This window comes from Tursiops truncatus, chromosome 17 (genome assembly GCF_011762595.2).
Source record: "Tursiops truncatus isolate mTurTru1 chromosome 17, mTurTru1.mat.Y, whole genome shotgun sequence".
NCBI classification, from domain to species: Eukaryota; Metazoa; Chordata; class Mammalia; order Artiodactyla; family Delphinidae; genus Tursiops; species Tursiops truncatus.
Genome location: NC_047050.1, coordinates 55,559,518 through 55,573,797, shown reverse-complemented (window position 1 = coordinate 55,573,797; position 14,280 = coordinate 55,559,518).

Here is a 14,280-nt window from a genome sequence, read left to right as displayed (position 1 = left end):
ATAAAGTGGGAATAGCACTCCTTAGAGCATAACACGATAATCTCTGTGAATGCTGTGTCCAGGTTCCGTGAATGTTTTATACGTTTTTTTCAGGCTGCCTCTTCCCCTGGCTTCAGGGAAGGAAGCTCTGGTAGAAGCGCAGGAAGAAGCCCCGGCAGTGTGCTGAAACCACTCGATGCTGGCTGCAAGAACAGATTGTGAAATCCTCATTAATTTTTCAAGTGGGTTGTTAATTCTTGGTACTTTGAAATCAATGACATTGGAAGTATTTACAATATGGAAATAGGCAAATACTACAAATTGGGGGTTTATTTTGCAGAGGGAGAGCCTGATTATCAGCACACCACTGAACCAGAGGATTTCTCCCCCTCTCTGTCTCTCTGTGCTTCAGGTACTGCCTCTAGCAGAGATGATTCTCATCTGTGGCTTCAGCTGTGGGTGGAGAACTTTCCAGTGAGGTCTGCTTCGCACCAGGTATACTGAATTATTTCCTTCCAGCAGGAGGCTCCAGCTCCCTTGTTCCCTCCATTCTTAGAAGTAAGTGGTAGAAGCTTCCTGCTGTTGATAACATCTGGGTGACTTCACAATCCCCTGCTTAGTTTTTCAGCTCTTCAGTTACCAATATAGTCTATCCCCTGTATTAATGTCTCTCTTCTTTAACTATCTGGAATGGCTTCTGTTTTCTGACTGAGCTATTACCATTTCACATACCTTTTCCTTTTCAATCCCCACGTGCACTCAGACAGAGGGACAATATACTTTATTGAGTTTTTTTTTTTTTCTTGCTACATTATGGATGCTTAAGCTCTAGGGAAAATTCTCCTAACATTTGTATTGCTTCAGATTCATATGAGAGGGGCATTTTTAAAGCTGAGTTAGCTGATCATAGCCTATCTAGGTCAGTGAATCTTGAATTTTGCAGTACAGATTTTGTGACCTTCATTTATTCATGTAATAAGATTTTGTAGTTTGAACCATGTACCAGGTACTGCATCAGTTCTATAGCAGAAAGAGGAATAAGACAAGGTCCCGTCCATCGCTTCCAATTTTCTCTTTTATTAGGTTTGATAATTTCCTAATATCATTGTATTTGATGAAGTATATTGTAATTGTAATTTTGTCTATTACTCCATCATTAGAGAATGAGCCACATGAGAGAAGCAACCTTATCTTTCTTATTCACTGTGGTATTCACATATCCCAAAATACAGTTAAGTACCCAATGTGGAATTAAATTAACTCCTTTTCATTCTTTAAGTTTTAGCCTAAATGTCACCTCCTTTATAAGGAGTTCATGTTGTCTCCAGCTGAAGACAAATTAGAGAATAGTAAATTTTGTTCCAGTGTTCTCTGGTATTGCACTTACTATTCTGTTTTAAACTTATTTGTTTAAAGCTCTCACACTCTAATTGACTGAACATTCTTGGAGAACACGTGGAGGATACGAATAGGTTTCACCATATCAATAGATGAATGAATGAATGTCTGGTCTGGTTATACAGGCAGGAACAGTTATGATTCCTGATAAAGAATACAGTTAGTAAAAACTAACCAAGAGCAGTACATACAGCAGTGTACTCACCTGTCTAAGTGCAGATTGACAGGGAAGTTGTGACAGTACCGATTCTTGTTGAAATTAGAGGGCCCGGAGCAAAGTACATTGGCAAAATACCTGATCTTCATAGATGGGTCTAGTTTCAATTCTCCGCCCTTTTGAATTTTACCCTTCCCATGATGGTTAACCAGGCTGTTTCAGAAGTGCCTTCAGAGATGAATGTGTTTAATCATCTAGCCATTCATTTGGCAAATATTAAGTAGCTTCTACCAAGTGCCTTCTCAATACTTGGCATAAGCAGACAAATAAAACCCAGCTTACACCTTCAAAGAGCTCAGAGTCTGTTACAATCATTAGCACGAAGCCAAAGAAATTTCTGCACTATTTGGTGACATGCCAAAGAGTCTTTTCTTGACTTGGGAAAAAAAATTCTTATAGAAGTTCATGATCAGTACATCTCCTAAACAGAATTGTGATGCCCTACTCTTGTGGGACCACTGAAGCTGCTTTGTCGGTTTATGCATAATTTAACTCTGAAGATGATATTTACTGTGAGAAGTAAGCATTGGCTCTCTGGGAGCCATCTTGTTCTTAGGGAAAAGCCCCGTTCCACAACTGAAAGGAAAGCATACATGTCCAGCTTCACACTCACGGTATTGTAGCACGCTTACATGTATTTTTTTAGGAGCAGTATAGATATTTTGAGGTAAAAAAAAAAAAAAGGCGTGGCCTGCTTACAAATTCTGTTTCCTGTACAATTAGTCAGACGAAAGTTTTCACTGTGCTTGTTTGGCAAAACAAATTAAACAGAAAGTAAGGTTTTTTAAAAAAAATGGGTATGGCACCGAATACTCAAGGTGGAAAAGTAGATTCTTATGCATATTATGTAAAACGTTACCAAAAAGCTGTAAGCTAGGAATGACTTAGGTGGAGTAGATGACAAACTTTCTACTTTTCCTGCTTTTGAGCAGAAAGGTCAATGCTATTTTCCAGAAGACTTAGCACACAAGCCAAATATAGGAGCACTAAACTAGCCCCCTGAATCAGTTAGCTAACGTCATGAAGCAAACAATCACAGCTCTTCGGTGGCATACAACAATAAACAAAACATTTATTTAGCTAAAGCATGTCACGTAATCAGGCCCTACCTCAGAGCTGGGGAGATTATAAGTTTATATGACAAAGATCTGGGACACAGAAACGGGTGAAATGGGGACGGGAAGGCTGCGTTAATGCAGTCAGTCTACTGCACTCCTCCGTGTAACTTGCCATTTGAAGAATCTGCTGAAAGGTCCCGTAGTAAAACGATTTTGATGAAAATAAAGTTAGTGGTACGAACCCGTAAAGATGATGGCCGTTTTACTATTGAATAGAAATTTATCATATTTTTAGTTTTATGTTTAATTAAAAGCCTATTATGGGTCAGCTATGGTACTAAGGAGTTGGGATATAGTGATGACTAAGACATTCTTATGCCTAATGTAAGCTTATTGGGAAATTTCAACATTGGCACATTCACGCACACCTGTGAACCCAATGCGGTCCTGGAGAGTGGATGCTGAGCTCAGAAACCTTGTCAAGGAAGCTTCTAAAAATTTTTTTTTGTTTAATATCATCAATGGTTTTTGGTAAGCCAGAGTTGGAATCCAAACCTATCTTGGACTTGGCATTTATGAATACTGTGGTAAATATCGCAGCGTCCTAAGGCTTTATGGGATCATCCTTGTGGCTTCACTCTCTGGTGAATAATCAACAGCTTCTGACTCTAGGTGATGTAAATTATTATGATAATGTCTGGACTTCATTTTAATACATTTTGAAAGGTTGGATGACATAAAATTCTTCAATGCTCCCCGAAGGAGTCATTTCAATCACAACATGTACCACTGGTCCAGGCAGAGGCTGCCTTTAATAGTTTACCAGTACCGCTAGAGAGTGGATTTACTTACTCTCACTGAACTTTTTGACAGGATCCCATCTTTATCACCAGAAATATGTTGGACTGCAGTAAACAATAAACAGGCCCTCAGCTAAACTTTTCAGGGATGCGTGGACAACTTCGGGCTAATCCCACCCTAAATCAATATTGCATGGTTCTGTAAGAACTCAAAAGAACCAAGAAGGAATATAAATACCACACTGATTTACATCGTCTTCCTTTTTCCCCACTCGTGGCATTCACGACAGTGGCAATGTTCCAGAACATCTCTTGCTGCTTTGATAACTCCTAAGTGAAGGAAGACAGAGCATTATGGGGCTGCTTTGGAGAATAATATTTTATATTCCTTTGGAGAAAAATGCATAGACTCTTTAAAAAGCCAGTTTTAGCATGTGTTAATGGCTGCACATCTGGGAATGTCAGTACCAGCTTTAGTAGGATTTCTTTCTATTCCTGTTCTGCCACATGGAAATGTGAGATCTGAAATATTATTTCATTAGCCTGCATGCTTTTTTAGATCTGTGTTCTGAATAAGCATTTGCTTAGTCTGGAAGAATAAGCATGCCTTTTCCACGGGGGGAAAAGTCATTAGGAATTCAGTATGCTGGAAACAAGCAGTGAGGTATTCTTTCACAGGACTATTTGGTAATCCTAGAAATGGGAAATTCTTCTAGGTGCACATGGACTTGGCACTTTTACTAATGGGAGTTTACATACCAGAGACAGAATGACTTTCACACTATGTAGAGGCGACAACTTTATCCCCTTGGCAGCCCAATTGCGTTTCATATTTCAAACCAACTTTCAATTATGAGAGTTAATGAAAGAGAAAGATAATGAATATAGGAAGAACACATAGAGGGTTTAAATGTTCTCATCTGTCAAAAACCTTACAATAGACATTGGTTTAAATATATTTACCTATCCAGTGTTTGCAGTTTATTAATTGATAAATACTTTTTTTTCCCTGCACACTAAACCCATGGCTATTTCAAATAGGAGTGAATGTTTACTAACTTTTCTTGATTTTTTTTTACTGTGAATGAGACACATGAATACGTGTTTTATATGTATTCACTCATCTCGTTCTCGTAACAACCATATGAAATAGGTACTATATTCATCCCGTTTGACAGTGAGGAAATCGGGCGTAGATAAGTAACTTGTGTAGAGTTCCATGGCTAGCATAATAGGGGAAGTATTCAAGGCTGGATATTTTGGATTAGAATGCATTTAACCACATTGAGCCATGCATTTAACTACTACACAATACTTCCTCTTTAGAACAGTGTTTTCCAATGGGCCATGGTTGCCAGAATCACCAGAGATTCTGAAAAGGAAAAATTCTACTTCTCGGAGGCACCACAGACCTATAAAATTTGAGTCTTTCGATGCACACCCTGAGCATTGAGAGGACCCTCTGGGCCTCCTTTATTCATACTCCTCTCTGTAAGGCGAGGATTCCTTAGAGTCAAGGGTGCATGCTCACCCAGAGCCAGTGCCCACCCTTTCAGACCACATTCTGGGTACTCATAATTTCTAAATTCCCTGGACAAATAGTTCTGAGTAGGCTTCCAGGATCTGCATGGGTCTCTGCCCAGGGCACTCCTCTTTTTTTTTTTTTTCTTAACTTCCTTATTGGAGTAAAATTGCTTTACAATGGCATGTTAGTTTCTGCTTTATAAAAAAGTGAATCAGCTATACATATACATATATCCCCATATCTCCTGCCTCTTGCATCTCCCTCCCACCCTCCCTATCCCACCCCTCTAGGTGGTTACAAAGCATGAAGCTGATCTCCCTGTGCTATGCAGCTGCTTCCCACTAGCTATCTACCTTACATTTGGTAGTGTATACATGTCCATGCCACTCTCTCACTTCGTTCCAGCTTACCCTTCCCCCTCCCCATGTCCTCAAGTCCATTCTCTACATCTGCATCTTTATTCCTGTCCTGCCCCTAGGTTCTTCATAACCATTTTTTTTTTTTTAGATTCCATATATGTGTGTTAGCATACGGTATTTGTTTTTCTCTTTCTGACTTACTTCACTCTGTATGACAGACTCTAGGTCTATCTACCTCACTACAAATAACTCAATTTCATTCCTTTTTATGGCTGAGTAATACTCCATTGTATATATGTGCCACATCTTCTTTATCCATTCATCTGTTGATGGACACTTAGGTTGCTTCCGTGTCCTGGCTACTGTAGATAGAGCTGCAATGAACAGGGCTCTCCTCTTGATGGCATCCTGTGTCATCACGGTGCACATCCCCAGGTACAGGGTGAATAAAGGGTTGCTGTTGGTAGGGAGTGTGGACAGAGCTTGGATGTGCAGTGCAGACTGTTTACACATGCCTTAGTCAGCTTGGGCTGCCATAACCAAATACCATAGATTGGGTGGCTTAAACAACAGAAATTAATTTTCTCAAAGCTCTGGAGGCTGGAAGTCTAAGATCAAAGCTCTGACCAATTTGATTTTTGGTGAGAACTCTCTTTCTGGGTTGTAGATGGCCAGCTTCTCCCTATGTCCTCATATGGCCTTTCCTCAATGTGTGTGTGTGCACACATGCAAGTGGGAGGGATGGAGAGAGAGAGAGAGAGAGAGTGCTCTCTGATAGGTCTTCTTATAGAGACACTAATCCTATGGCATCAGGGCCCTACCCTATGACCTCATTTCGCTTTAATTACTTCCTTACTTTCAAATATCACCACACTGAGGGTTTAGGGCTTCCACATATGAATTTAAGAGGGGATGCAAATATTTAGGCCTTAACAACATGTGTGTTTGTGAGGCCTTTCACAGTTAGGGATGGAGTCTGGGTGGTAAGAAAAGGGGGAAAGATTGGGGGAAGGTGTAGGAGTTGAATCTATCAGCACCTTCATGTTTTGGTGTGAAACTTCACAGAATCCAGTAAGTCTAAATTTGAGTCAATTCTGTGAGTTGGTAACATGTTAGTAAAACTGAACACCTTTTAATTTATCAGCTTGTTAGCTTTATTTATAAGTTAAAAAAATCAGGTCTAAGGTGTGTGGGCCTCCTTACAAGCACTAGAGATAGAACTGCTCCTTCCTCTACTCCTGTCATGGAGAACACATGGGATAACTTCCTCTTTGTCTTCACTCCATGTCATCTGAGGGATTAGGAGAGTTGGTCAACAGAGTTTCGTGCAGTCATGGGAATTTGAATAGCTGTTAACATACTATAGAAGGAATTCTTTGCTAGGGCCCTTCCATTCCCTATTTTCCCTTATCTTTAATTGTTAATTACATTTCTCTCTTTGCTGTCTTCAACCTCTGAGAACCTCAGAAGCGTTATTGTATGTTTCCTGGGATGCTTGGTGTTTGGTTATCATTCAATCACATATAGCTATATGAACCTCTTTTCTGATATACTGGATGGCCTTGCTGAATTTTTTAAAGTCTATCAATTATTGGGAGTGAAATAATTGACAGCTCTGTATGGCTATGTGGATATACCTGTTTTGTACTATTTATTTAATAATAATATTAACTTACCCCCTTTTAAGTAGGAGATAATTTGGATAACCAGACTGTTAAGAAGATTGGTTACATAGAATGATGCTTTGAACTCAGGAATTGACTTCTGAAATCATAGCAATTTTTATTGAGCCTGTATTACTACACACTAGGCATTCTGCTTAACACTTCACATATATCATTTGATTAATCTTTTTAAAGCCCTATGGGGTAAGTACAATTATTACCCCATAATAAAGTAAGAAACTAGGGCATAGAAAGTTGAAGCAATCTTACCAAGAACGTACAACTAGTGACAGGCTGAGCAATTATTTACTTAATATTCTTCTTTATATATACTCATTTTTATGTACATATGTGTATTTTGAAGGCAAATTTTTTATTACTAACTTTAATTGGAAAAGCAACATATTGTTATAAATAAAACGCAGTCATAGAACAAAGACAGTGAAAACAAATCATGTTAATAAGTTTTAGGTAGACATGCTTACCTGTAAGAACTCTGGACCTGAGGTCTGCTCTCTCTTTGTTAACAGGGTGATAAGTAAGTGTTAGAGAGATGTTAAAAAGGCAGAGGTTTTAATGCTTACTGATACTTTCCCCTTGAGTTAATTAGGAACTAAAAGAACTGAATGAGAAAGAACTCTCTCAGCAAGGAAGTCAGTGACATTTAATGCCATGTTTAGCTACTTCCTGTCCTGTAGCCACTTTGGTGTCATAACATCCTAACCAGCTTTTGCCTGATTTGGCACTATTCCTACTTCATGGCACTAAACCCTGCTGGCATGTAAGCATTAATACTGTCAACACTGCTTGCTCTCACTGAACCATTTTTCTTTAGAAAAATATTCGTTAGAAAATTTGTTAGTTTTTATTTCTGTTTAATCACAGGCCCTCCCCTCAGAATTCAGGCAAAGTTCCTTGTGTCTTAGGTCTTGGGGCAAAGTGAGTCAAGATCCTGGTGACTGTGATGATAAGATTAATAATGACTGACTCCTGTGGTTGAGCATCTACTGTATGCCAAGGACGTGTGAAAGTATTTATAATATTCTTGTTTATCATCACATTAACCTCAAGGGATCAATATCATTCCCGTTTTACTGTGAGAGCAAAACTGCATCTCAGAGCAGGAAGTAAGCTGTGCGTCTCAGAGCAGGAAGTAAGCTGTTTAAGGTTACATGTCCCTTCTGGTCCATAGTCTTGTGTTTGAACCACACGTGAATTCTAGAATGAACTCAAGCTAAGAATTTATATCCCACGTAAGAGGCTGAGAATGACTTTTCACAGATAAAAATTCTTTCACAGGTATTTTAAGAGTCTCACAGTTCCTAGGTATAGAGTTAGATTTCTTTAAAAGTTGCATTTTGTTTTCTCCCAAACTTCCTGTTGGTAAATGATTTAGCTATTTTCTTCCTTGGTTCTTGACACCGTTTTTCCTTCTTGTCACTCCTATTTCAAAAATGTATTCAAATCGAGAGGCTCGTCTTCTTCATTATCCAAATTTACTGCCAGCTGATTTCAAAAAAGTGTCCTATTTCGTGTGGAACTGAGTCCTTTTGCATAATGAAATCCCCCAGAAGAAGCAGAGTTGGTTTTAATCTGCAGTTTGCCACATACAAAAGACTTGTTATTGTTTATGTTTACTTTTCAGCCTGTCCTCCAGTTTCTTGTTCCTGTGACTGTCAGAAGACTTGAATAAATGCTCAGTTAGACCTGATGTTTAGTAGTTGCCAGATCTGAAGCAACATTTTATTAAACTTCCTGCAGAGCGTCACTGGAATGCATCTGCTTCTTCCCACTGTCTTCCCACTTCTTTACTTTACTATCTTCCCATAATAATATGTTTTCCTCCCCTTTGTGGTATTTCCCTGGCAATGTAGTATATCCCTCTTGCCAAAGTGTGGAAACAGCATGTACCAATTCACCTGTCCTCTTTGGTGGGATAAACCACTTATATTTCTTGGTAATCAATTCCATGGCTGAAAATTAGCATGTTTTTTCCTTTCCTTTGAAGCCTTTGGAATTCCAGTCCCTCTCCACCCCCTCAATTTTCACAGGAAGCTTTTGATCTTGAGGAGTTCTAAACGTATCTTCCGAATTTCTTGGAGATTTTTGGGAACGCCACGAATAGAAAGCTCTTGTGTATAGAGCATCAAGCACACGACTCTGAAACACACCTTTTCAAACAAAAGAGGGAAACGGCAACTGCCCTGTCCCAGGCAGGTGAATGGCTCATTATACACCAAGCTGTGATAAAGGCAAAACAAAAAGTCACAATGCTGTTGATATTTGAGCCTAGTTGGGACAGCTTTTTGACTAGCAGGGACTTTGTACACTTTCAATGGCATTTCAACCCTTGCCTGTTCTTTAAACATCATCTTTCTAGCCGGAATATAAATGCGTGATGAAAATGTCCACAGATTTTACATAGTCAGCCTCTTGGTATAGTATTTCCCAATAACAGAAAGTTGGTTGGCAATTAAGAAGTTATCTGAATTGTTCAGGTAGCTCTCCTGGTTTAGATAAACCCGTGTTCAGCAACTTGTTTTCGATTTGTAAAAACAAGCCAGATAAGACTCTTTTGCCGGGGTTATCTCAGCTCTTTCAGAGGATTCCAGACTAATTGTGCACCCATGCAGTCTGTTGCCAAGCCTTATTTAACAACAGCTTTCTGCCTTGCAAATGAGGCATGAAAATGTAGGCAAATATGCCCAGAAACCTCCAGATTAAAACAGGAAAAAACAAGACAACTGGTTTGTTGAGCTAGGTAAGATGTGAGAGTGAAGCCTCAAGGGGTCCTGTTTCAGAAGACTGATGAAGAAGCGTCTCAAAGGTAATGAGAAAAAAATTCAATAGCTTCTCTGAGAGATGAAGGAAGGGTTTTATTTTCTTGCTTCCTTAAACGAGCGATTTTGCCTAGTCTCGATAAGTAGTACACCTTTGGAATAATCCTACCAGAACAAAATGGTAGCACATCCTACATTCTTATGCACTTTACCCATATTCTTCCTGGAACACTTATCTGTACCACCCACTTTGGCATTGGATTACCCATTCTGGTGATTTATTCTCACATTTCCTATTATTCTTGTCTTTCCAAAGACAATGAACATGCACTGAGCAAGCCTTTTATAGTTTGTGGTCGATATTCTTGCATACTTTATCTCATTCAGCACATAGGACAAATTTGTGAAAAATGTTTTATTATCTCCATTGTTTTAGTCTTGGAAAGAAAACACAGCGATTTAAGTCATTTAGGTGGAGGAGCCTGGACAAGAAGCCCCATTTATCTGACTCAGAATCTCTCCCAGGGTCCTCATCCCTAATGATACTGTAAATTCTTTGGAAGAACAGATGGATCCCAATTGGGTTGAATTTATTATACTTGGAAGGTTATCTCACTAAATCAATCCTCTCAGGCCTGAGAGAGGTAATGCGAGTGACTAGGTCACCAATATTCATAATAAATTCTTCATATACATTATCTCATTTGATCTTCAAAATAATCCCCTGAGCAGGAACTATTATTACTAACATTTACAGATGAAAAGATGGAGGTTTAGTGAAGTTTAGACCAACCATGTCCACACAGCTAATATGTGACCAAATAGAAATTCAAACTCATGTCCATCTGATACTTGTTTCCAAAGTTTTATCCATTCTACTTATATGTCGATTAATGAATCATTGAGCTTTTAACACCCAGTCAAATGGACCCCTTGATACTATAGACCTTCTGCTATAGACTGAATGTTTATGTCCATCCACCCCCCTACCCTACCTCCCACCCTACAAATAAATATGTTGAAATTCTAACCCCCAAGGTGATGGTATTAGGAGGTGGGGCCTTTGGGAGGTGGTTAGGGCAAGAGGGTGGAACCCTCATGAATGGGATTAACACCCTTATAAAAGAAGCCCTAGAGACCCCAGGCCCCTCGCACCATGCAAAGTTATAGCTAGAAGGCCCTCACCACTCACCAAATGTGCTAGTGCTTTGACCTTGGACTTCCCTGCCTCCAGATTTGTGAGACATAAATTTCTGTGGTTTATAAGCCTATGGTATTTTGTTGTAGCAGCTCAAAAGGATAAGATTCCTTCTTGCCGAAAACACCCCCTTCATGTTCTGTGATTCCCTATGACCATAGTTACCCTCATACATCTCTCATTGCTGTTTTAAAAATAATGTTTATCATAACATATCTCATGCATACCAAAAGCCACAGGGAATCACGTCACAAATATTCAAGGTAAAGGCAACATTTTGGTTTCCTATTTGCTTGGCTTTTTTTTAAGTAATAAAATATTGCAAACACTAGTTAAAACTCTCTTTCTTACTCCTCTCCTATTTCATTCCCCTCTCTTACCTGAGGCAATAGTTATCTTGAAGTTGCTGTTTCAATTCAACACTGTTCTCATTCACCTGCACATACTTTAATTACATGGGTATTAATAATTATATATATATGCTATTAATTTATTTGCTTATAAACTTTAATAAATTGTATCATTGGGAACGCTTTATTATGAAACTTTCCAAAATTATATTTTTTGTGATTTATCCATGATGACAAACAGCAATAATTTATCATTTATAGTGCTGAACTGTATTCCATTATATAGTACTACAATTTATCCATGTTTTTATTAATAGTAATTTTTCAAGTTTTTGCAAAGTTTTGCAATTACTGTTACCGCTGTTGAATAGGAAAGTTATTGAATTTTTAAAAAAATGTTGTCCTTATATCCACAAACCCTTCTTAAGTCTAATAGATCTAAAACTTTCTCTCTAGATTCTCCATGAGGATAATTATATTGTCTGCACATAATAATAGCTTTTTGGGTTTTTTTTTTTTTTTTTTTTTGCGGTACGCAGGCCTCTCACTGTTGTAGCCTCTCCCGTTGCGGAGCACAGGCTCCTGACGCGCAGGCTCAGCGGCCATGGCTCACGGGCCCAGCCGCTCCACAGCATGTGGGATCTTCCCGGAGCAGGGCACAAACCCGTGTCCCCTGCATCGGCAGGCGGACTCTCAACCACTGCGCCACCAGGGAAGCCCTGTATTTTCTTTTATTTTTTTTAACTATCATGCCTTATTTCTTTTTCTTGCTTTGTTCTTTAGCTAGGACCTTCAGGACAATGGTAAATAACAGTAGCAATAGGGCCGTCCTTAAATTATACTTTGAAGGGTAAACTTCGAAAGTTTTATCATTTGATGTAAGCTTTTGATAGAATACTTAGGTTAGAGAATGTTGTTTCATTTTTTGTTCACTATTTTTTTTAAATTCACAATTGAGTATTGAATTTTATCAAATGCAGTTTCAAAATCTCCTGAGCTTTGTTTATTCTTTAATTTCCATTAGCCATTCCTTTTGGAGGCCTAGAAGTGTAGGGTGCCCAAAAGCCCATGGCATATCCTCCCTCTCCATCTCTATCAGAAATTCATAACTCGCTCCGTGTGCTTGAGTGGGGAATTGGAAGAATCACAGATCTCAGACTCTATCTCAAGAGACTGAATCAGTTGTTCCAGGTGGGGTCTTGGCTGTGCTACTTTTACAAGCTCCTTTGGTGTTTTCACCTGGAGTTGAGAAGTACTATCATAAAGGTACTTTAAAAATGATTGTGGTGGGAGAGAGGTAGAGAGATCAAGGGAGAAGGATGTTTAACCAGAAGAGTGTATATTTTTCTTTAAAAAATATGTTATTCACTATTATAAACTTGCTCTCTCTCTCTCTCTCTCTCTCCAGTAGCAAATTCTTTTTATGATTATATCTTACAGGATGTAGGATGAGACCTTCAAATGAACAAACTGTGGCTGGCTAGGGGCTTTTCGATAGCTATAACATGGAAACTTCACTGTCTTGATTTTATTCTATACATTTGCTACAGAAAAAATATTGCCTTTTATCTTCTGAGAGAGTTTGAATATTATCCCTCTCCTTCCCTCAGACAAGTGAAAGTTATTTTTCCAAGAGCCAGGCTCCAAGACAAAAGGATCATCAGGGTCTATTGAGACAAAAGAAGCAAAGAGGGTTGGGGAGGAGTATAAGATAAAAAAAGGAAAACAAGCTTGCTAAACTGGTCACTTAGCTCTGTGGACCACTATAAGGGGGAAGGAAAAAAGATTTTCCCTCCTCCAAGAAGTTTAAAGGGCACTTTGCTACGCCAAGTACTGGCATCAGCAACACCTGGGAGCTTGGTTGAGATGCAGATTCTCAGACCCTTAACTCAGAACTACTGGGTCAGCATTTGCAGTTTAACAAGATTCCTGGTGAGTCCTATGCACAATAAAGTTTAGAAACAGTAGTTAAATGAAACATTAGTTCTCAGCCTTGGATACACAATGTAATCACTGGGGGGAATTTTAAAAATGAAATGCTGGGTCTTCTCCAGAGATTTTGATTCAGTTGGACTGAGGTGGGGCGTACTAGAATTACTGGGGGAAGAATTAGCTTCAGTTGATGGAGAGGAAAGCGGGAGTTGGTGCATTCCTAGCGACCTGACATGGAGTAGTAATATCCAAGAAGTTAGTGGAGAAATTGAGGGGGACTCCTGGGATTTTAAAGAATTGGGGAAACTGATAATATTGCTGATAATCCTTCCTGCTGTTTCCTGAGATTCCTGAGATTCCTGATTAAAGGTACCTCTTTTTGCACAAAAGATACACATTTATATGGAACCAATCTTCCACGGATACTGAGGGACAGCTGTATAAACTATACCCCTAACAGTGTTTTGAATCCATTTATTATAGTATCCTTATTATTTCATTGCCCTAAGTGATCCTAGAATGCTTTTTTTAAAAAGTGTTCTCAGAAAGAGTTATACTTTGTCCCAAATCTGAGGTTTTGTAGAAATAAAATCTCACTTCTGTGTATTTGATTGTTTTGCTCATAGTATTTTGTTAATTCATGCAACTTCACTAGCTATTTAGTCAAGAATTTCAACTTCGTAAGTACTTTAAAACACATCAGTTGTGTATGGGAAATGTCAGTATTTATAAGTCAGTTGTGTATGGGAAATGTCAGTATTTATAAGTCTGTGAAAGAAAGAAATATCTAGACTGTGGTTTTACGGAGCATCTAAATAGTTTCAATTATGTTATGTAGGCTTTTTTTGTGTCATATTAAGGACCTAAATCTTATATAATTAGTTTAATTATTTTCAAATTATTTGAAAAAATTGAATTCTCTGGTTTTAGTTATTCACTTTTCAGTCATGTGTTTCATAATGGTAAAATTTATTATGTTTCGCTCCTGGCTCATTTGGTCATTAAAATGCAAATCTTTGC